Here is a 23,389-nt window from a genome sequence, read left to right as displayed (position 1 = left end):
TTGACCAGCCGTAAGAACCTTAAGGAAAAGCAGGGGGGATTTCTCCTACTTCCCTGACAGTGTATTTGAGGGAAATATTGTTTGCTGATAAATTTGCACCTGGCTTTATCTGCGATTCTGATTCTGGGCTGATGAATGGTGGGGAAGATTTTTACTTTCTTAGTCTATATTATTATAACTTAATATAGTCCAAAATATTGATGCATAAGTCACTGTACCTTCCTGGGAAATCTTGGTCAAGATGCTTAAGGAGTTTGTGTCTCGTTTTTAAAAATTTGTAATATAAAGAGATTGGAAGAAATGCTTGCCAGTCTAGGTATATAAATTAGACCTCTTTTATTATTAATGCCCGAATTACAATGCCTCCAGCAGTATGTTTACAAGACCTCAGCATGCAAGTGTCTTGCAATTATGTCTGCCGGTCTCCAAAGGGAGGCCTCACAGGTGCCCACACTCCCAGTGTGACATCTTCATATTCTTCCTTTCTGGTTCTGGCTTCCTCAGGCTAACGTCACTACCATCAAAGTAGTCTGAAGAAGCTCTCCTGTTGCTATGACTGATGGGTATATGGCACCATACCCATGTTCCCATAGCTGCAGCTCCCCGAGGGAGCAGAGCACTGTTGGATTCTATAAGAATCTCAGAGGAAGTCTCTCCTCACTGTGATGTCTTCTGGGTCTTGGAGCAGTTCTGTTCATGCTCAGTCTCTCAGTAAATCTGCTTCTGTCTTCTACGCCTCAAAACATATAACAAACAAAAGAAAACAAAATCAAAGAAACAAATCAACCAATAATAATAATAACAATAATTGTAATAAAAGAATTGAAGTCAATATTCTCAGAGATCTTTCTCTGATTCTACTTTACATGATGACTAATCAAACCACAACACTTAAGTTCAGCCCACAGATCACAACTTTGTTGAGAACAAAGACTTGCCTTAAATTTGGATAGTTAAAGGGCTTGTCTGCTGATTTTCTAAAAACAAGGGAACAGCACGTCTGGATAATTTAAAGTCCCCATCTTTAGAGACCAAAAATTTTTCATAGTGCCACATTTAATTAAAAGTTTTTACTTGATTTTACCCATCAAAAATTTAAAATCTCTCCAGTTCTATCTTAGCCAGGATATCCTATTGCATAAGAAATCTTTAACACTCCCTCCAAGGAGCACAAAGGAGCATACACGTATGCTCTCATACCTTGCTTTTTGGCATAAGTATGTGATTTTTCTTCAACAGCGTTTCTAGTCAGTGGATTCACAGGGTGAGTCAACATTATACCTGTGGTGGAAGGACAGAGGAGAAAGGTCATTGAGGGTGCTGATGAGAGCATTATTGATGAGATCTACTGAGGGCTTTTATTGGGGTGGAGAGATAAGTGAGGAAAGAAAGATATTGATGGGGCTCTAAAAGAATGCCTTCTGGATGGTGTACATTAACACTAATAACAACTAATAATTAATGATCCTCCACTATGGGCAGGGACTGCATGAAGGCCCTTATCTGCATTATCCCGTTCAATTCTCAGAACAGCTTAGTGAGTTATGTGTTGCCCTTATCTCCATTTTATGGTTGAGGACAATGAGCGAGGTTCAAAGAGTAACTTGCTCAGATTCACGTGGCTAATAAGTGGTAGTGCCAGTTCTTAAGGCAAAATCCATCTGATTTCAATGCTTGGGTGATTAACTCTTAATATACTTTCCAAAATATGATGAAATATATGCCTCATTCTGATCTCTTTAAATAGACCTGAAACACACATGCGAGTAAATCTCTGAAGCAAGTAAAAAAAAATCCATGAAGCATGTATCTATGTCTTGACATGCATGTTCAAAAATTCTCAAAGCCTCCTTCATCCACTGCCAATCAACTATGTCTTTACTTTTTTTGTTTCTGACTTTTGAGTCCTCTTAATTTGACTCTGTTTCCATTACCTTTATACTTTTCAAGTCTCATTTTCAAACTTGACATATTGATTTCTCCCATTAGGCTCTCACCTGGATATTATTCAATTTCATGGACCAAAACCACTCGTAAGAGACAGCTTTACAGTTGCCAAATAATCATAAGAAAAAGGTTAGATATATGTGAAAAAAAATGTCAACCATTAGCTACAGATCTGCTGTGGGAAGTTTATTAATGAAAATTTATAATGGATCCAGCAATCCCATTTCTGGGAATATTTCCAAAGGAAATGAAATCAGTATCTCAAAGAAATATCTGCACTGTCATGTTCATTGCAGCATAGCCAAGATAGGGAAACAACCTAAGTGTCCACTGACAGATGAATGGATAAAGAAAATGTGGTATATAATGCAATGTTACTATATGTATTATAATGGTATATTATTCATCCATAACAAAGAAGGAAATCCTGTCATTTGAGACAACATGGATGAACCTGGAGGACATTATGCTAAGTGAAATAAGCCAGTCGCAGAAGAATAAAACTGCATGATCTTCTTTATACATGGAATCTAAAAAGTCAAACTCATAGAAGCAGAGTGTAGAATGGCGATTGTCAGGGGTGAGGGGTGGGGGACATGGGGAGATGTTGGTCAAAGCATACAAACTATCAGCTATATGATGAGTAAGCTCTGGGGATCTCAAGTACAGCATGGTGACTAGATTTAATAATACTGTATTGAATATTTAAAATTCTGCTAAAAAAGTAGATTTTAAGTGTTCTTATCACACACAGGCAAAAGGGTAACTATGTGAGATGATGGATATGCTAATTAGCTTGATTGTGGTAATCATTTCATAATGTATATGGTCAGTATATCAAATCATCACGTACACCTTACATATGTACAATTTTTATTTCTCAATTATACCTCAATAAATCTGGAAAAAAATTGTAATGAAAATTGGACCCAGTAAGAGTCAACACTTAACACAGGCGACAAATCCAATATGAGGATAAAATATAGTTACTTTAGTTTTGTTTTTAGAAGATTTGGTCTTTCTCCCCACCTGCTGATAAGAAGCAAAAACATTAACTTTGATTTAAAACTTAGTCTGATTTGTTCATTTAAACAGAAGCTTTAATACTCAGCCTTTCTTGGCAAAATAAAAACCATAAATAGTGCTCAGTTTATCAATCCCCCAATGCTCGAATATCTCCCTCAGGTGTCCCTGTGTATAGAGGAAGGGGTATGGTTTATGGAACATTATGAACACGGAAGAGTCAGAGTCCTAAGGTGCTATGTCCATGCATCCTCTAGTTTCCAGGACAGTGTCCCACTTAATTTCTGTCTTTCCTGCTGGCATTCATGGCTAAAGTATAACTCTTGCCTTTTGCTCCCATCAATCCATGGAAACTGTCAAAATCACCAATGGCAGCCACATTGCTAAATCCAACAGTTAATTCTCTGTCATTATTTATGTGACCCTTCAGCAGCATCTGTCACAGTTGATTTTTCCCTTCTCTTTGATGTTTTTCACTCATATGGCTTCCAGAACACCACGTTCTCCCGGTTTTTCTCTTATACTCTGAAGGCTCCTTTATTAATCTGCTTGGTTGGTGTTTTGTGCGGGTCTCAGCCGATCGATAACCAGTGTTGTGGCTGGACTGGCCCTTGTAGTTCTTATTGTGATTGCAAGACACCCTCAGCAATAACCATCAGGAAACTTTGAAAAAAACAAGAGGTTTATTATTACAGGTCCTGGAAATTACATGGCACACCTGGGGCAACACAATGAGGTCTCGGGGGAGGGGAGGATGCGAAAGCACCGGCCTGGAGTTCTGCTTTTATTGAGGTGGAGGGTGGGGCCTAGGGTTTCTGGGACTCTCTCTATACTGGTGAATTTAAAACATAAGAGGAGGAATTTAAAGCACAGGAAGAGAAAGAAACAAGAGGCTGAAATGGTCAGTTTTCGAAATCAACCAAGATCTCTAAAATAAAGGAGCCTGAGGGTGGGAGGGTGGGGCCCTTTATCTAGTCCGGCTGGCAGCGTGTTTATCCGAGATAGCCATCTTTGAAGTGGATGCCTCTTTGAAGTGGATGCCTTCGCAATCAAAGCTTAAACCAGGCACTTGCATTACAAAAACAAAAGCCAGCCATCTGCGTTTGCACTAGAGATGGTTCCTCCTTTAATTCCTGACCTCTTAGTATTGGAATGCCCAGATTGCTCTTCTAAAATCCAGTTCCTAATATTTCTATAGTTTACTTGACATCGCCACTTAAATACCTGAGAGAAAACTCAAATTTACCCGAAACCTGCCCTACTCATACTAGTCCCCTTCTCAGTCAGTCCCGTTATTCCAATTGCCCAGATCAAAAATCTTGGGGTCCTGAGCTCTGCCAGTTCATGGTGATGAGGATTTTTAGGCTGCTTAATTTTAAAATGGCTTATGATGAGGATTTTTAGGCTGGTTAGTTTTAAAACTACAGATGAGATTCAGGCTCCAAGGAGTGGAATTTGTTTTGCCCCTTTGTTGGGAAACATTTACATTTCTAAGGGAAACCTCTATCTGTGAAGATGCCTCCCTCTCTGTGCCAGGAAGAAGGGGGAATGGTCTTATCTCTAGAAGCTCTTAATGGGGAAGGCAAGAACTTAAGTTGGTTGCTGTCTGGCAATCTCATGTAACTGGTTTAGGGTGGTGGCGTCTAACCTTTCTAACCTTTACTTAATCCGATTTGATTCTTGTCTAAAAGTCATGGGATCACCCAATGACCAGACCCCACCCGCACTGATACCATTTTAACTTTTTTTCATGTTCTTTCCTTTGTCTTGTAAAGAGATGAATCATATACCTATGCCTTATAAAATTAGCCCTAACCCTCAACTCGGGGCAGCAGCAGGAGCTCTGACTGCCCGTGGGTCCTGTCCCCATGCTATTCTATACTATTCTCTAAATAAAAGAGCACTACTGCCAGATCTTGAGAGTCTAAGAAATCTTTCTTTCGACTCCTCGGCTCACCGACCCCGCATCACCCCCAAACAGGGTGTTTCACATGTGATTGAAATGTCCCTCCCACAATAGTCACAAGATTGCCCTGTCAGCACAGTGCTTGCTGGACACAGCAGGTAGTGGTTCTGCTATCTCGGTGGGCGTAGCAGGAGGCAAGTCGATTGTCTGGAGCTGAGCGGTCACAGGTGAGCGCAGCAATCAGTTCCTAGCCTAAGGAAAGATGCTTAATCCTTAAGAAATGCCAACGTTGGGAGGGGGAGGGAAGTCAGTTACAGGAGGTTACCAGACTAGCACAATAAAATGCAGATTTTAAGTCCTTGCCTTTGGTATTGATTAAGAGTTTTTTAGAGAGAAGGTCATCTCCTTTCTTCTTCCTGGTACAGAGAGGGAGGCACCTTTTACAGATAGAGATTTACCTTACAAATGTAAATGTGTCCTAACAAAGGGCAAGTTCCATTCCTCAGAGCCTCCTTCCCTGTCCCAGTTTATCAAAAGCAATCAGCCTCAAATAATCCTGATGCCAAAGAGACATATCTTGGGGTGGCCAATTCCAGGTCCCCACAATGTCAACCTGGCCCAAGCTAAGCTAATTGTAGTATTTTAAAACCCTGATTATAATTCATTGATCTATTATATGACACAAGGTAGGTCGATTAGAATCTTTTCTGTAGTATTTTTGAATTTGGAAGCACAGAAAGTAAAACTGACTTTTACTCTCTGTGCTTCGAAGTTCAAAAATAGAGATAGAACCCAGTTCAGAAATAGAGATAGAACTAAGTTCAAAAATAGAGATAGAACCTAAGAGAAGTAAAATAGGGAGCTGTTGGTAGCCACATTTCCAACTATGTAAAGGAAAGTAGTCGGTAGTGAGAGAGAATGAAACCAATATACAGAGCAAAGTAGACGTGAAAGCTGGAGGGCTAGATTCTGGTGATATTGCAGTCCCTGGATCTAGTTTTTCCTGAGGCTCAGTTGTATCTCTAGCTTTTCGGCAGGTATTAACAGAAAATCTTATACTTTATTTTACAGAGACCCATTGCTAACTAGCCTAAGGGAGAAAAAAGGAACATATTTTCTCATGTGGTTGGGAAGGATATTGAAGTAAGTGACATGATCACAGAAATAACTGCATTGACCAGGCCTCTACTGATGCCCAGAACAGATGCTTCAGAACTGCTATGTCTTTCTTTTTATCCACTCTCATCTCGGCTTGTCTCAGCTTTTGAGCTGGTCTCAACTGGACTTCATGCAGTTAGACTTTTTCTAGGGGGCTGAGGAGGAGCGTTGCAAGTTGCTCCAGTCTTTCATCCTTCCTAGATGGTGACCCCAAAGACAAAAGCTCTAGGGGAAAAGTCTCTGCTAGCTTTAACGGCAAAGTCTCATGAAGGTCCCTGATTGGCTTAGCTGAGGTCTCATGACCACCTCTGAGTGATTCTGGCCAAAAGCGTGGGGAAATCAGACTGGCCAGACATGGCTCATATGGTACTTTTATGTCTGTGCATAGGTCAGAAATAGCTGTACTCAAAACGCAAAAACTGTTATTGGAAGGGATATTAAAATACGTTCTGAGAAAAGAACACTATAGCTACCATAGTCCACTATACCATCGTTGGTTTAATCCTTTCTCAGTTTCCATGCAGCAAGAAAAACCACTTTTTGCCTAAGCCAGTTATTTTCTCTCATTTGCAATCAAGAGTAATGATGAATACACACTTGCTTATCTTTTTCTTCTTAGATGTCTGTCTCCCTGATTGACACTGTTTACTGAATCACCCTAGTTGGACCTGCGGGAACTCTCTTCAATTTCTCCCTATCCTTCCCTCGCTATATCCAGAAGAACGGGAATTATTCTCAATTTCTCCCTATCCCTCTGTCTCCATATCCAATCAGATAACCTATGCTAGTTCTAAAGCTAAAATATTTCTAAAACTAACCTCACTATTCCATCCCTACTGACACTGCTTTGTTCATGCCTTCATTATCTTTTGCTTGATTTGCCTCTTTAATTAGTTTTCTTACTTCCAGTCTTATTTCTTTGTATTTTATCCTCCATCCTACTGTGAAGATAAAATGTTCATATCATTTCCTGGAATAAAATTTTCTTTTGGCACCCATTGCCAAGAAGTTAAAAACTTCTTGGTGATGTGTACAAGATTCTTTGTGAACTTTTGCTAAGGATGCCTAACACGTCCCTTGGTCTTCAGGTCTCAGCATCAGTTCCTTCTTCTGTATCCCATTTACATGGCTGCTGTGTTATCTGTGTCCTGTTTCTTTAAGGCATTGCTGTTCTGGGCCTAAAGTTTAATCTCATAGTTAGGAGTCTTTTATTTGTTCTTGGGACTCTGATATCCTGACTCCTCTGGCTTTGATTTTTACCAGGTTCCTCAATGTGGTATTATATATAAATCACTTAACGGAGCTTTTAAGAAGCATACATTTCCTTGACCCAGCCCAGACACACTGAGTCAGAGATATTTTTTTAAATGCCTCCCAGAGATTCAGAAGCAGATGGTTTGTAGAAGCAATCATTTGGCAAAACACTATGCTCGAGTATTTCTGCTATGCCTGCTGTCGTAGATCTGCTGTTATAGATCCCTGGCGCCTCTTTTCTACATTGACTGGATTTCTTCCTCTACTTCCTCCTGAAACTTCTGATTGACCGACCTGACTTTGAAGACTCTTCAGTTTTACATCCTAGTCATCTCTTCCCTGGACCCCTGTGCCATCAAATGAGAATCACTATTTCAACCATTTCACTCTCCTATAATTAGGTAGCCCCTTTGTTATTTCATATCCTTGGATTTGTTCTGTCTATTCTTGCCTTATTATCTATACTTCAATCACTAGTTCAAGTCTAAATTATTTTTCCCAACTGCTTAGGCTACATTTCCAACCATATTCTCCTTCTCATTTGGGAGCCCCAAACTACCATTGCTGGACGTTCACTAGCACTTGAAAATTATTGTAGAGTTTCCAGTTAGTCATATGCTACAGCTGAGGGCAGATTGTGTGCATCTCTTCCAAATTCCACATTCAATAAAATCACGTTTGAAATTGGCTATGGTTCAAATATTTACACCACAGAAATCAGCAAATATTCAGCAAAAATGACTTTTTTCCCTGAGGGACTGGTAAATATTTGCCAGCATATCACTATCTCCAGTGGAAGACCAAGCTGTGCGAGCCCTGGTGCCAATCTAGAGTAACCCCTGGAGGTAAGAAGTGTATACAATGGACTAATACCAGCTGAAAGCAAAGGTGGACTGAGCCTGGACAGGTGGGTACTTAGTGGTTTCTAGACCCCAAAAAAGTAGAAAACCAACTCATAACCCTGCTCCAAATATGTTCCACTCCTACACTGATCCATCTCAATTAATGGCAACAACATTCACTGGGACCTTGCACAAGTAATTTAAGCAATCTGTGCGTCAAGTTCCTCATCTATAAAATGGTAGTGCTAATAACGTCTATCTCATAGGGTTGTTATGAGAATTAAGTGGGTTGTGATTGGCAAAGTGCTTAGACTAGTGTCTGGCACAATGATTTACTGAAATAGTATGTAAGTATTTAATAACTGCTCAGATTGAAACCCTTAGAGTCAGGGTTGCTTCCATTCTTTCTCTCATACTCCATATCCAATCTTTCAGGAAATCCTTTTCCCTCGACTTTTAAAATATCTATCTGGATCTTCTCTTATCTTCCCACCTCCACTGCGACCACCGTAGATCAAGCCACCATCATCTCAGTCTGAATTATTTTGCAGCCTTGCAGAGGATTTTCCTGCTTTCACCCTCCCACCCCCCACATCCCCAAAGTCTGTTCCTAAAATAACAACCAGAGTGATCCTTTTCTGTTATTTTTAGAGAGTGTTCACTCCTCAGCTGAAAACCCTCTGGTGGTTCCCCATTTCCCTAGGAGTAAAAGCCAACGTCTTTACAATGGCCTACAAGGCCTTGGCCCTGCTCTGAGCTCTCCTCTGACATCTTCTTCTATGACACGTCCTCACTCAATCCAGCCTAGCCATCTGAGCCATTCTATAACGGAGTGAGATAGGAGAGTTTAGTAAGATTGTTAAAACAAGATGGGTGAGAAAGAAAGAATGGATGTACTGAACGCAAATGGGGCAGGTGTGGACGGTAGGGTTTAAGTAGTTCAGAGCAAACAGTAAGAGTCAAGTAGCATAGGAGCGGGTCAGGAATTTTGTCCAAAGCAAATCAAGTAAGAACAAGATCTGTACCTAGCCACTTGGAAATGGGCCTAGTATGAAGAAGGCAAGAAAACAGCCCTAACTAGTGCCCTACGGAGAACCTGGCAACCTGGAATGCCCCTGAATGCTAGGTAGAAATGGGCCAAGTGTGGTCTGGCTTTGTTGTCGAGGTATTCAGTGTTAGGAAGCCTCTGCATGTCTTGACAACAAAATATTTCCAAACCTGGTGGTATGTAGAACAAACTCCATTAATAATATTGACCTGCTTCTCTCCCAGAAAAATGACGGGAACTGAATGTTCTTTGGAAACAGCTGGGATGGGGCTAGGATGAGGGCAAGGGTCAACAGAGCAAACAACAAAACTGTGGCAACCACGGCACGTAGGAGAGCCAGCCTTGATCTAGCTCATGGATAATCTTCCTTTTTATTGAGAGACAGGGAAAGCATAGACCAAGAGCAGGTATGAGGAGAATCGTCTTTAAAACATCATCTTGATAGGGCCAGGATTGTAGCCAAACAAGCAGATAATCAAAAAGAAAATGAAACCAAATATAACTCTTTTGCTTGCCCAGTTAGAAACACTACACTAAGGGGCCGTCCTGGTGGCGAAGTGGTTAAGTTCGCATGTTCCGCCTCTGGCCCAGGGTTCACTGATTTGGATCCTGGGCATGGACCTATGCACCACTTATCAAGCCATGCTGTGGCAGGGGTCCCACCTATAAAATAGAGGAAGGTGGGCACCAGTGTTAGCTCAGGGTCAGTCTTCCTCAGCATAAAGAGAAGGATTGGTGGTGGATGTTAGCTCAGGGCTAATCTTCCTCAAAAAAGAAAAAACCAAAAAACACTAAGAAAAAGATCCCACGACGAAATCTACTGGGATCCCAGAACAAAATCAGGTGAGATCCTGACTGTTGTCTTACACCCCAGCCTTACCTTCTGCCCTTCTCTTTTTGCAGTACCCATCTCAGTCTATTGACCTGGTACCAGGCTGTATATGCACATCTTTGCTTTCTTTCTCATGCATGAGCTCATCGGTAGCTGCCTAGCTCTAAAATTCAATACCCCTTGTGATTACTTGGCTGTGGCTAGTCTGCTCACTACTTGCTTTGCTTAGGTCCCTATGCTTTAGGTACAGTTGACACAGTTGATTCTAGTATTGTAATCTTTCCCTCACTGCCCCTTTGTCACCTACATCTACCCCATCCTGGCTTATTCCAGACCATATCCTTGGATTAAGCCAGGTTACCCACAGAGATAGACTTTGTGCAAACATCTGACAATGGGATAGAAAATTCCATCATAGCACTCCCAGCCAGCAAATAAAAGATTCTGGAGTGCTGACAAGGTCAAAACTTAGTCTTATACTATGAAAATTTGTCCCAGCTGAGAGTTTAGGACCTGGTGATGAGTCGTTCCTACTCATATGTGGTTGATGCTACTGGTTCCCCACAGAGTTCCTCACATAGTGTACCCTTCCCCCCGCTGTTGAAAGTAGAGAAGCTAAAGCTTAGAACTACAACTTTTTCCAGAGAATTGCCCTGGGGAGCCGCCTCGCCCAGAGATGCTTGGGAATTTACACCACCCTCTGTCTATCAGTCTATCTGGATTAGACTTCAAATCTCACTTTTTGTGTAGGTGGAGTTGAGGGGAAGCATCATCCCCCACATAATCAGCATACACGGTTCTCTGAGAAAGGTTATGCGGCTGACTTTATACTGAATGAGCGGTGCCAATTAAAATGATCCTTCTTTCCACCTTTAAATGAAATCTACCTTGTTATTTGGATTTTTTAGTCAATTCAAGCATTAAAACCTTTCTCCAACTCTGATTAGGCATTATTTCCAGATGAGAGCTCTGATATATCTTCTTGGACAAGCTGTCAAACCCATACTTCATCAAGTATGCCTTTCCCCAGTATTGAATATCATCTTTTTGAGGTAATAGATCCTCAGACTTATAAAATAGAGGTAGGAGGTAGTATGTTAGTCCCTCTCATCAAATTGCAGTGATGTGAGGCTCTAGAGAGAGGTATTGGATTCTGTTTCCATGGCAACTGCTTCACTGCTCAAGGGGAAAACAGGACAGCAATTGAAGTCTGTGTTAATAGCAGCTCTAAAAATAATCCGTAATGTGTTGAAATCAAGTGAACAACCCAGGAAGAAATCGGTAAAAATTATAACCATGCAGGGTGGGATTGAACAATAAGGTATTGTGTAAATATTATTACACTTACAAGATGCTTTAAGAATTATAGGAGTGGTTGGTGACAAATATATTTCTGAGGAGAATCAATTATTATTTTATTTGTTCATTCATTCATGTGACTCTCGAATACTGATTATATGCCAGCCATGAGGTAAGACCTGAAGATACAGAGATAGGTCAGTACTGTCTCTCTCTTCCAGGCTGTCATGGTTTTATGGGAGCAATAGAAAAAAATCTACCATGCTTATAATGGATGTTTTGTTTGTCTACCCAACACCATCCTAACTGTTTCCACTGTGTAAAAGCCAGGAAATTAAGGATTTTTGTGGGGTTGATATCACATCCAGCTAAGGGACAATTCAAAATCATTTACTACATTTATTGGTCCAGCAACGAGCATGCAGCCAAGGTGTAAACCTATATGACATTCTTCTAGCTATAGTGATTGTCTTCTGCACAAAGCTCAGAAATCTTGTTTGGTGATTTCAAAATGCTTATAATCTTTTTTACCTAGACATGAAAGAGTGATCATGTAGGGTCCATTGCTTTAGGAAGACACGTTGAGGTCAGGAGGAAAGTCAGCCATTGGACAGGGTACCGCTAAGAGAATCACAAAGAAACATAGCTGGACGTGACTGAAGCGCACTGAGGTCTACTCTACCTCTGGATGTTTGAGTGACCCTAGCCAATAAAATGGCTTTTTGTGGAAGCTTGAGTTGGGTTTTCAGGTTTTCTGTTGCCTAAAACAAAAAAAAAGCATCCAACTAATTACAAATGACAACACCATGGAATAAGTGAAATAATGGAAATAAGCAGAGGGAATTATTAGATGTACAGAGGAAGACTAAATCAGAGGGAGAAAGAAGAGGTTACAACTAACTTAGTCTTGGAGAATAGAGTGCAGGAAAGATTAAAAAGCTTCCATATTGTGAGGCAGAGAATTCAGCTTTTCTGTTAGCATAGCTCCTGGTGGTCCAACTCTCTAGGATTGCTGGCTACTGCCAAATGTGCCTCTCTTCACCCAGGCTCTGTGCAGAGGTGGATGTATCATGAACCTAAAGAAACTTAAGCTCCAGTGCCCTTCACTTACACTGGCCCTTTGGGCTGGGGGTGAAAGCAGCAGCCCCAGTTGCACGGTAGTAACCGGGTTGGCCCAGCTGAAGATCACGCTTTAAAGTCCGGTGGTGTTTCTGGGCTGTGGGTGGGGTGGAAGAGGCCTAACAGCACCTTTTCTACATTTTGCTGACCTCAACTTAACAACTCCTGGAGGACCCCACCGACTATGGGACATTATCTTGGACACCCATGACTGATGCTCTTCACTGCATTTCTTCAGGCTTGCCTTGCATGTTCACAGCTCAAAAGCTGACCAGCAATTTGAGGGAAAGTTGAATGCATATTTTTGGGCACTTTCTCTGAGGTTCCCTTCTCTCCAATATTTCACTCCTCACGTCCCAGCTCCTTTGGCATTCCTGAACTCAGTATCTGTCTCAGACCTGTGAGACGGCTGCTCTCTTCTTGGGCTCTTTTCACCCTTGCCACAGTTTGAAAAATGCCCACAGGAGAATTCTGAGGTGAATGTGCAGTGTACCTTGTGTGCTTCCCTTTTCTAAGAATTCTAACTGCTCAGTATTGCTGGTGTTGGCTCTCCAACGCCTTCAAAGGATTGCTTATGTTTTCCCAACTTTTAAAGTTATTTTTGGTAGAAGATTTAGTTCCATATCAGCTAGCCTGTTTGTCCAGGGCCAAAAATTTATCCAATGAATTTTAATTTCAACAATTTCTTTGATCATTTCTAAATGTTATTTTAAAATTACTTTCAAATATGTACTCAATCATTTTGAATCCTTTCTTGTTGCATGCTTGCTTCATCTTCCTTTAAACATTATTTATATCTACTAAGTTTATATTTGGATTCTGATCATTCTAAAATTTCTCTGTCTCCCATTTTTTTTTCTTTGTATGCTTGGTGATTTCTCATATTCACCTCATATAAACTGATATCCATTTGTGGAAAATTTAAATTTGGGAATCTTTCCTTTTTAGAGAGCTTATAAGCAGTGGATCTATGTTTTTCCTTCTTTATCTCGGTCTAAAGTAAGAAGGCCGTGGAGAGGATCTAGCCTGACATAGCCTCAAGTAGAAATTATATGTTTTAATCTCGAATTGTGCTCTCTGTGGAAAACTTAAAAAGTAATAAAAATGTTAGTGATGAACTTAGATTAGCTAAGCTTCTCAGACATATAAAGATTTAGCAGCAGAAATTACATTCCCATCTTTTAAACTTTTTTTCATTTGTTTAAAAAATTTATGTATTTTAGAGGGAGAGTTATTCACCTGTTAGCTGAAATTCAACTAACTTTAAGGATTTTTTTTTCTTAAGGAAAATTAAAGTGTCTTTTTTTTCCCCAGGATCCAATAAATGAGTAAGTGAAAATAAGCTTTCGTTTGGTTTGAGATTTATGACAGATTGGCAGTTGAATTATTTATCAAACTGAAATGAATAATCTATAAAACTAATCAAACCAGTCTAGGACTGTCACTTGGCAGATGATAAATTTGGCCTGATTAGAATTTTCCTATTTGAGGCTGTGTGTACGAATTGAGACCAGATAGAATGGGAAGAACTGAGATCTGAAAGTAGACATGTCTGTGAGGTTTGGGCAGGTTCTAAGTTGTGGTAGATGGGAAAGAATGTGGAGAACTGATAGAGAAAGTTTTAGAAGGGGTCCAATCTAGAAGGTAGGCTCATATATGCTCCTTCACTGCTAGACCATTGTATATCCTTTTCACTGCTATACCCAAAGTGACTTGACAGTGCCTGTCACGTAGTCATTGCTCCAAAGATATTTTAAATGAAAAAATAAGAAGACTAATACAAGAGTCTAAAGATACGGAACAGATACCTCAGTCTCTGAGAAATTATTACAAATTTCTCCATATTAGGGAGATACCTGCCAGGAGAATTGGCTATCTAAAATGATCCAATAATTAGGTGACCTCACTCCTGAACAATATGTAAACAGGCATGATTAACTCTGAATCTCTTTTTGGCCATAATCAGTGAATATTTCTAAGGTCTATTTTTCCCCACCACAGTGTCCTGGTAACAACAAAGTTAATTTTTCTTTATATGGTAAAGGCCTTTATTTATTAATTCATCTAATCCTCACACCAACGCTATGAGGTGCTATTAATAAGAATAGTAAAACTAATATTAAACTAATATCATACTATTATCGTCAGTCGTTGTTCTGGTAATATCGCCAAAGGCATACGCGAAATGTGTCTAATCAGCTGGAAAGTGTCAAATCACCAGAGGGGAAATTCTTCCATGTGTGATCTATACTTAATATCTTGGATGACAAGCCCCCTGATTTCAATTACATTGCTAAGGCCCCACCTTACTAGAGCCTCACAGTGGCTAGCATAGACTAGTTCTAAATATCAAAGGCAAAACTGACCAAAGATTTGAATCCAAAGTAGCATGTAGAATATATTCCTGATTGTCCAAGTCCTTTGTCAAGCATAGAAGGAGATAGTGAAGCAAATTCTGGATAATTGGCTGCATTAGTAATTTAGTAAGACTGATGACTATTTCTTGAACCTGAAACTATGTATTGATCAATGCTTTATCCATGAGTGTTTTCTTATGGTCTCTTTAGAGGATGCTTAGTCATTCGCATCACCTTTGCAAGAAAAAGAGAGCAACTGAATGAGCCATTACCTCTTACTGTGTGTCAAGCACTGTGCTAAATGTTTTATGTAACACATAATTTAATTCTTAGAACAATCCTGTAAACTGGATATAATAATTCCAGTTTTTCAGATGAGGAAATTGAGCAAAATTAAACACGTGTCTTAGTTTGGGTTGCTATAACAAACTACCATAGACTGACTGGCTTAAACAACAAAGATTTATTTCTCACAGTTCTGGAGCTGAGAAGTCTGAAATCAGAGTGCCAGCATGGTTGGGTTCTGGTGAGAGCCCTCTCCCTGATTTGTAGATGGCTGTCTTCTTGCTGTGTCCTCGCATAGCAGAGGGAAAGAGAGAGAGAGAGAGGGGAAACAAGCTCTCTTTTGTCTCTTCTTACAAGGGCACTAATTCCATCAGGAGTGCTCCACCTTTGTGATCTAATTACTGCCCAAAGGCCCCATCTCCAAATACCATCACAGTGGTGATAAGTTTCAACAGATGAATTTTGTGAGGACACAAACATTCAGTCCATAGCAATGCTAAAAGCACCCAGCTGAGATGAGAATATTTTGTTTACAAATTCCTCAACTCAACTGAATTAAATGCAGATTTATTGTCATAAACTATATCGTCTGGCTATTTTTCTACCATAACTAATTAGTGCAACTATAAAACAAGGAGTGTTGTGAGCCAGCCTGATGGTCTAGTGGTTAAAGTTTGACCCTTACTGCTTTGGCAGCCTGGGTTGGCTTCCCAGTTGCAGAACCAACAGTCTATCAGTTGCCATGCTGTGGTGGCAGCTCACATAGAAGAATCAGAAGGACTTACAACTAGAATATATACAACCATGCACTGGGGCTTTGGAGAAGGAAAAAAAACCCCAAAGAGCATTGCCTTTGAGCTGGTGATTACCTCAGTCAAGGTTGTCTTCGCTCCTCAAAGAACTGCAAAATAATGTGCATTCTTAACCAAAGCGTTGGTGATTTCCTGTGGGAAAGTAATTGGGTGTGTTATATTTAGAGAAACAACATGTTCATTCTTACAAAATATTTAATTTTCTTCTGTGTGTTATATGGCTTTGTATCTGTTCATCCTTTTAATTTCAGAACCCCTTCCAGGCTTCTCACCAAAGCCTTTTGGCTTATAATTTTGGGCTATGCTACACATATGTGCTCATGGGAACCTGATGACAGCCTTTTGGAAAACTGTGATTTTACTATACAGGGCATCTTCATGGCTGCAGAACGGGTGGTGGCCTGTAGGGGATTTGATTTCTTTCTGCAATTTTCTTTAGTCCTGCCACGCTCAGCCCCCAGTGCTCCTGGCTTTCATTCTATGGGCTGTGAATTGTAGTCTCTCCAATTTCTCCTTTGTCCACTGTCTACATGCTATGATCTTGCAGTGAGAAAGGGATTAGAATCTGAGTAGGTGAGGGCGGCTGGCTGGGCACAGTATGTGACATTAACATAGTTTGTCTTTCCCAATCCAATGGATGAAATGTACAGGAAGAAATGGAACTCTCATAAAGAAGGAAAAGGTCCAAAACAACTTTATGTAAATTGCAAATTTTGTTTTGAATCTTCTTACAGCTTTTTACTTTATTCTATCTTTCCTCTTTTGGCACTTTTCTATCTTCTTCCTGGCCTGCCCCATTCTTTTTTGGGTTTCTCAACTAGGACCATGGTTCTCAAATGTTAGCATCAGATTACCTGGAGGGACTGTTACAACATAGATTACAAAGCCTCTCCTCCAGAGTTTCTGATTCACTAGGTCTGGTATGGGATTCAAAGATCTGCATTTGTCACAAATTCCCAGGTCAAACTGATGCTGCTGGGCCAGGGCCACACTTTGAGAACCACTGGTCTAGTGGTCGTGCTTTATCATCTTAATACTTTCATTCATTCCTTCATTCATTCACGGAATATTTATTGAGACATTCCTGAGCCAGGCAGTGCCTTAGACACTACATACAACCCACAGAACCCAGCTTTAATGAATGGCATTTAGTGGGTCATCCATATATGAAGTGACCGTACAACCTCCATTTCCCCAAGTCTCACCAGCCTATGGGTACCAAGCATTCTCTAGTGGGAGTGACTCAGATTGCTCTGACTCTTACCCTTTCCTGCATAAAAGAAGACCTCTGGCACCTCTCAGAAAAGCATTCACTTTTGTCACAGTGATGCCAGGGCTTGTCACTCATGTGTTTGTAACCCCGTCAGTTCTGGTTACCACATACCAGCCTCTCATGAATATTTTCTGTTTGTGCAGCTACTTAAGGGTGGCTCACTGCCAAGCCCATTGCTGCTCTGTTGCTGCTGCTGCCTTCCATGGGAACCAGGAGGTCCACCCCAGGGTGCTACCTACCAGTGCTCCCCAAATTGCCATCACCTGGAAGTGGTGGACAGAATGGGATGCCCCCTGACCCTGTGTCACATTGCCTTGCCTGGAAATCAAAGTAAGCTGCCGGGGCCTCAATATCTCACAGAATAACTCATGAAAATATCTCCATCCGTGTTCGCCTGTAGTTCTTTCCTGGGGCTTGAATCTATAGCGCTGGGGAGAAGGGAATAGGTGGATGGGCAGGGTCTATGATATTAACACATCCTGTCTTTTCTAATCGGGTTCTCTGTCAACTCAGAAAACATGCACGTGTAGCTTCCACACCCCGACAATCTACCAGATATGCTGCACATGTCTGAATCACAGTGGGGAACACAACCGGGTCTCAAAACTGCTAGATATAAATAAAAAAAGGACCCCACATTTCTATCTTCTTCCCCTGCACTTTTATGGTATTTATTTATAACCTCAATGTATTTCTAATGTGCCAAATTTAATCTAGTGTAGCCAGGGGGCCTTCTTTCCTTTAAATGTACTCTGCAGCTCATTTCTTTTACACAAACTATGCCTTAGGTGAGGAGAGAAGAGATAATTTGTAGCTCTGCACTAGTTTCCTGCAAGGAGCCGAAGAATCAGGACAGCTTTATCCAATCTTGACTCATCTACACAGGCCAAAAACCACTCGGGTTGGTCTATCCTAAGCCAAGAATGACCTCAGGCCAGCGTGTCCATCCGTGCCTCTGTGTGTGTGGCCTGGGAGGCGGAGGATTGAGGCCTTCAGCAGCCACGGCTGAAACAGAGAAGTTTAGTTGTCTAGATTATCCAAGGGCTTTTAAAAGGAACTCAAGTAGCCTCTGACTTACTAAATTCTTCTCTTGCTCCATGATGACTCCGTGCATGCTTGGGTTTTAGAACTATAAAACAATGCTGATCATTATAACATGCATAAATCATCTAATTATCCAGAAGTGAAATAACAACCATATAAATATCTGTTATTTCAAATATATGTCAAATTGGCTATCACACATTTTATCTGTTTCCTGTATTATGGTCTGTCTATGCAAACAGTGCTCAGTTTATGGTCATGTGGCAGAACCATCATAACACAAACAAAACTTTAAATAAATGGAACAAACATTTCTGAGGAAATGAGGCTAAATGGATTCTTGTAGGAGATTTCCTTACTGGGAAAAGGCAGGGGGCTCATGCTACTCTTTGCCAGCTATCATAGTAGATAGAGGGGGGAATACCCAACGTGATGAAATGCCAGGAACTTCATCCCCTGGAAATACACCTCCCTGGTGCTCTCTTGGTCACACGTGAGAGATTGAGCTGTGGCACTCAGTGTCACTTCATAGATTTGTGAGGCTAGCCTTGAGGAGACAGGTGGTTTTCCTTTAAAGTGCTTCTCCTCCACAAGTAGATGTGATGGTAAAGGTCAACAGGAAAGATGTCCTTAGGAGTGAGTACTCAAGTGTCAGGTAGAAGTGCACACATTTCTATAAAACATAATACAATAACTGTTAACTTGCATACAGTTTTAAAGACATACTATAGAGCACTATTTAAGGAACTACAAACTTCTTGGTATCAATTAAACACTTTTATGACAAAATCTCAAAGATTATAAGGCTAAGAGTTTTTCAGTGGCAGGACAGGCCTGTTTGAGACTGCCCAAGCCTGGTGTTAGAGTAGATAGTAAAAGTATCAGCAAATTCCGTATGACAAGCAGGACAGAGGTTGTACCCAAGACCCTAGGGTAAAGCCAGGATTATAGTTCCAGAAAGGCTATGGGTCCTAGAGGGAAGGAGGGTGGTGAGCAAGGGTTAGGGACCCAGGGGAGGGTATGGTCAGCACAGAGCCAGGACCAAAGTATCCATCTGTAGGTCTGTGATCTACATAACAAGCATGGGTCAACAACAGCAAGGAAAAGCTCAGTACTTAACTTTTCAGTGACTGGAGTCCTTACATAGTCCTCTTCTCTTTCCAAATGGCTCTCAGGAGGTGGGTGAGCTGGAGCCCACAGAAGCAGCCAATGGCTCTCCTGACAAGGGTAGGGAAATGAGAGCGCTGTGGGCTTGGAAATCCGGAGGCCTATTCACTGTGTAGGCCGGTCCCGGAGCTCTCCCAGGCTGATGGAGAAAGGCCTTTACCACACTTGGATCTTGCAATTGGAAGTCTCGAAGGATTTAAAGATTATGTCACTGCTAATGAAACCTAAGACTTACTGCTTCACTGTAAAAATGTGTTAATTTGCTTCCAAAGCCAGCCGTTTAACTTTTAGAAGAGCGAATTATAACCCTGTACATTAGAAGTTTTTCAGACTACAGATTGCTGGGCTCCACCTCAGACCAATTAAATCAGAATCCCTAGGGAGGTGGATGAGGCCTAGGCATCTAGGTATTTTTAAAAAATTTTCAGTGATTCCATTGTTCTTTAACTTTTTAATTTTCAAGTGATGGAATTATTGTGAACTCTTCACTGTAAATAAAAAAAGATGTAAAATATGTTTACTCTGCTACTCTTTCTATATAGAGGTACGGCCGATGCAATATATAAAGTAAATATTTGTTTACCTATCACCACTTTCAGTTTTGTTAAAGCATAAATTACATATATGGAAAAATGCACAAATCATAAACGTATAAACAAATTATCCCAAATAAACTTACTTTTGTAAATACCATCTAGGTCAAGAAATAGAACATTACCAGTTCCTGCTCATGTTGCTTTTCTGTGTCCATCCTGCATAAATGTATAAAAAAGATTCCTAGGTAATTTTTATCAGCCATACCATTGTCTTATCATCTACTTTTTCACTGTTATCCTCATAGACTTTTTTTTATTGGAGAGAAAATACTTTACATATGAGGATGATTATATCAGTCCCTCTGATCTAATAATATTAATAACAATAACAAATGTTTTGAGTGTTCTATGTGCCCTCACATGTTATACGTCAATGGTATATTGTGGCAACACACTTTCAAACCATTGCTCAATCAAGAAATTTACCTTTATTTTTCTAAAGCTAAATTAAACTTCTCTCTTGAGCCCCAAGATACCTCATGGTAGAAAACACTTTTCTGTTCAGTTTCAATAATGACCATGAGCAGCAGATGGCAACCGCTTCCCTGTTCTAAAAATGAGGGTCCCCCATGCCAAGAGAAGTAGGTTGCTGCACTGGGAAGCCTGAGGTTGCCGGGGCAAAGGAGGGTGACTGTCTATTGGACCCCTTGTGGCGATGCATAAAGGCCCAAGCGAGAAAGGCAGCCTGCTGGTCATCTTAAATGCTGCCCAAGAGAACAGCCTGAAGAAGCAAATGACCTCAACAGAACAGCGGGTGGCCAGATTCCCAGGGGCTGAGGAGACATCAACAATCAGCCAGAGAGTGATAATAGTGGTGTCTTTGAAGCAATTGCAAAATGCCCACCAGAGCATCAGCTTTATATACCTGCTAAGCCCAGAGAGTTTGTAAGTCAACTGACGAAAAGATCAATGGGGTAGCAAGAACATATCTATTGTTACTACTTAGCCCTCCCCATGACCCTTCAACTCTGGAACAGCCAGAGCCAGACTCAAAGAGGGGCGAGTGGGTGGATGAATGAGGAAGAGAAGGTCTAGACAGGAAAAAACAATCCCACATAGGTCTCCCCTCCCCCTTTTCGGTAGGTTTGGCTATGATTTTTGAGGGACAGTTAACTTCTAGAGAAAGGAAATGCTTTATATTTAAAAGAAATGTGAAAATTCGGACTATTATACAGAATCAAACACTTTGATTAGTTTATGTATGCGTGTATGTTTGATTAAAATGACTGGAGACATTTTAAAAAGCCTAAGTGTAACTAGCAAATGTCATGTCTGAGTTTTTTTTTTTTTTAAGATTTTATTTTTTTCCTTTTTCTCCCCAAAGGCCCCCAGTACATAGTTGTATATTCTTTGTTGTGGGTCCTTCTAGTTGTGGCATGTGGGACACTGCCTCAGCGTGGCTTGATGAGCAGTGCCATGTCTGCGCTCAGGATTCGAACCAACAAAACGCTGGGCCATCTGCAGCGGAGCGCACGAACTTAACCACTCGGCCACGGGGCCAGCCCCTCATGTCTGAGTTTTTATCCAAAGGAGTTGATAAGAACGACTAGGTTCCAGGGCAGGTTTGAAAAGGCAATGGAGAGAATGATTAAAATTGTGTTCTGATTACATCTGATGAGTGTTGTTTGTCCACTCTATTGGTTATGTCAATATATTGGCTACACCAATAATTCAATGAGCTTGTTTCTAATCGACCATGACAGCACCCCCTTGGTGCAATGGTGACTCCCTGTCAAACTGCCTGGGCCAGGAGAAGGGCCACTTAGGAGTTCAATAAGATGTTGGGAGGATAAAAACCCATTGCCTAGTGTTTCAAAGTATCATTCTGTCACCACTATCTCATTTAATCATCACAAGAAACCGGGGAAGTAAGAGCTATTGTTGTTCTCCTCTAAGATATGGAAGCTGAGGCTCGAGAGGTAAGGTTACCTGCCACGAGGGACCACAGTTAAGAAGTGAAGGAGGACAACTCAAAGCTAGGCTTTCTCCCTCTGGAACCCATTTCTAAATATCACACTCTTTAGCTTCCACTAATCCTTCTGGTGGCTATAAGAAGAGGCTATGTGGGGCCAGCCCTGTGGACGAGTGGTTAAGTTCGCCCACTCCGCTTAGGCAGCCCAGGGGTTCGCCGGTTTGAATCCTGGGCATGGCCATGGTACTGCTCATCAAGCCATGCTGAGGCGGCATCCCACATTCTAGAAGGACTCATCACTAAAAATACACAACTATGTCCTGGGGGGTTTTGGGGAGAAAAAGGAAAAATAAAATCTTTAAAAAAAAAAAAAAGAAGAAGAGGCAATGTGTTGGTCTTTTCCTAAAGAGACATTTTTTGCTGGGGGAAAAGAGGCAGTCAACCAAATTTACTAACTCACCCAACTCTTATCTCCTCCCTAAGCACGTCTCCACTACAAAGTTCCTTTAGAAACAACCAGCAGAGCCTTCTGCTTATTATAACTGGACCTCTGCCAAAGATTTACTTTCAATTTTTAAAGAGTTAGGTCAGTTATTCTTCTCAATATGTAAAAATAATATGATAGTTGTAATAAAACGGCTCTGTCATGGTTCCCTTTCAAGAAGTTAACATTTCCTATCTAGAAAATAATTCTGTGCTTCTGGCAGTGTGCTTTCAGAGTTTGGGAGCACAAAGAAAGTTGCTTTGATGTGTGAATTCTCACGAAGTTTAGCTAAAACCTGCAGGTACTTGTAGGCCACTGTCAATATTAGAATTGTTCCTTTCCCTTCCCGCATGTAGCAGAATTGTAAAGAGGAAGAGAGGTCTGAGTTTAAGAGGCTAAAGTAGCAGTGCTATTATAATTTTCGGCATTTATCACCTGGAAGTTCATTCTTTCCTTCTATATATATTCCCATACTTTGACCTTTTCTGCATTGTAAAATGTAGTATTACTAGGATTAGACATCATACTGTAATCTCTGACCGCAGAATCATAAACTTCTTTTCCAGTGGGGAAGACAGCCCCTGTCCCCTTCCTGCCTTCTGATCCTATTTGCCGTAGAAGCAGAAAGAATTAGCCTAAGCGAGATGGGGAGGTCATCAACCCCTGCCTCTGTGCCAGGACATGCAAACTACCTAAACCAATTACTAACCTGTTTTTAAAAAAACCTCCAATCAGAGAGAGTCCACGACTTCTTTTTGTGAACTGTTGCACCGTGCGACGGCATACTATAAATGTCTTTCTCTATGGATGTGCGCTCTTATCTCCCTGTTCTATTTTTTTCCTCATTTGCATTAACCCTTTCTTACCTTTTTATGAACTTCTAGGCCTTTTCTTCTTAGAAGTGGCGGGAGACAAATGCCACTTTGTGAACGGTCCAGAAGGTAAGGTGAGTAGTAGTCCCTGGAAAGCCTAGGGCTCTAAGCCCCAGGTCCGTGGGATGGCCCGCGGGGGGATGGGTTTCCTCATTTTAT

General features: G+C 41.0%; 1 protein-coding gene and 1 long non-coding RNA gene across 19 annotated transcripts in view; one reads left to right on the top strand and one right to left on the bottom strand.

Moving 5' to 3' along the window:
* Nucleotides 1-321: 321 nt before the first annotated feature.
* Nucleotides 322-23,355, bottom strand: LOC106831258 (uncharacterized). Of its 17 annotated transcripts, none has more exons than XR_011501985.1 (7): nt 23,068-23,186; nt 15,940-19,417; nt 15,260-15,359; nt 11,841-12,070; nt 3,298-3,633; nt 1,201-1,281; nt 322-736 (listed from the first exon to the last, which is right to left on the bottom strand). It is a non-coding gene; the product is annotated as an uncharacterized lncRNA (long non-coding RNA). The 17 variants fall into 17 exon arrangements; XR_011501986.1 differs by having other exon boundaries at nt 15,260-15,352; XR_011501989.1 differs by having other exon boundaries at nt 15,260-16,014; nt 18,234-19,417.
* Nucleotides 23,073-23,389, top strand: part of GASK1B (golgi associated kinase 1B) — a 50,650-nt gene continuing 50,333 nt past the window's right edge. Inside the window, exon 1 of one of the 2 annotated variants that reach the window (XM_070504966.1) lies at nt 23,073-23,304. The gene's annotated coding sequence lies outside the window, so the exon portion shown is untranslated. The remainder of the gene's footprint in view (nt 23,305-23,389) is intronic. The other variant, XM_070504968.1, reaches the window with a different exon arrangement.

The sequence above is a fragment of the Equus asinus genome, chromosome 3, assembly GCF_041296235.1.
Source record: "Equus asinus isolate D_3611 breed Donkey chromosome 3, EquAss-T2T_v2, whole genome shotgun sequence".
Taxonomy (NCBI): domain Eukaryota; kingdom Metazoa; phylum Chordata; class Mammalia; order Perissodactyla; family Equidae; genus Equus; species Equus asinus.
This window is presented reverse-complemented; position numbering and strand designations above follow the sequence as displayed.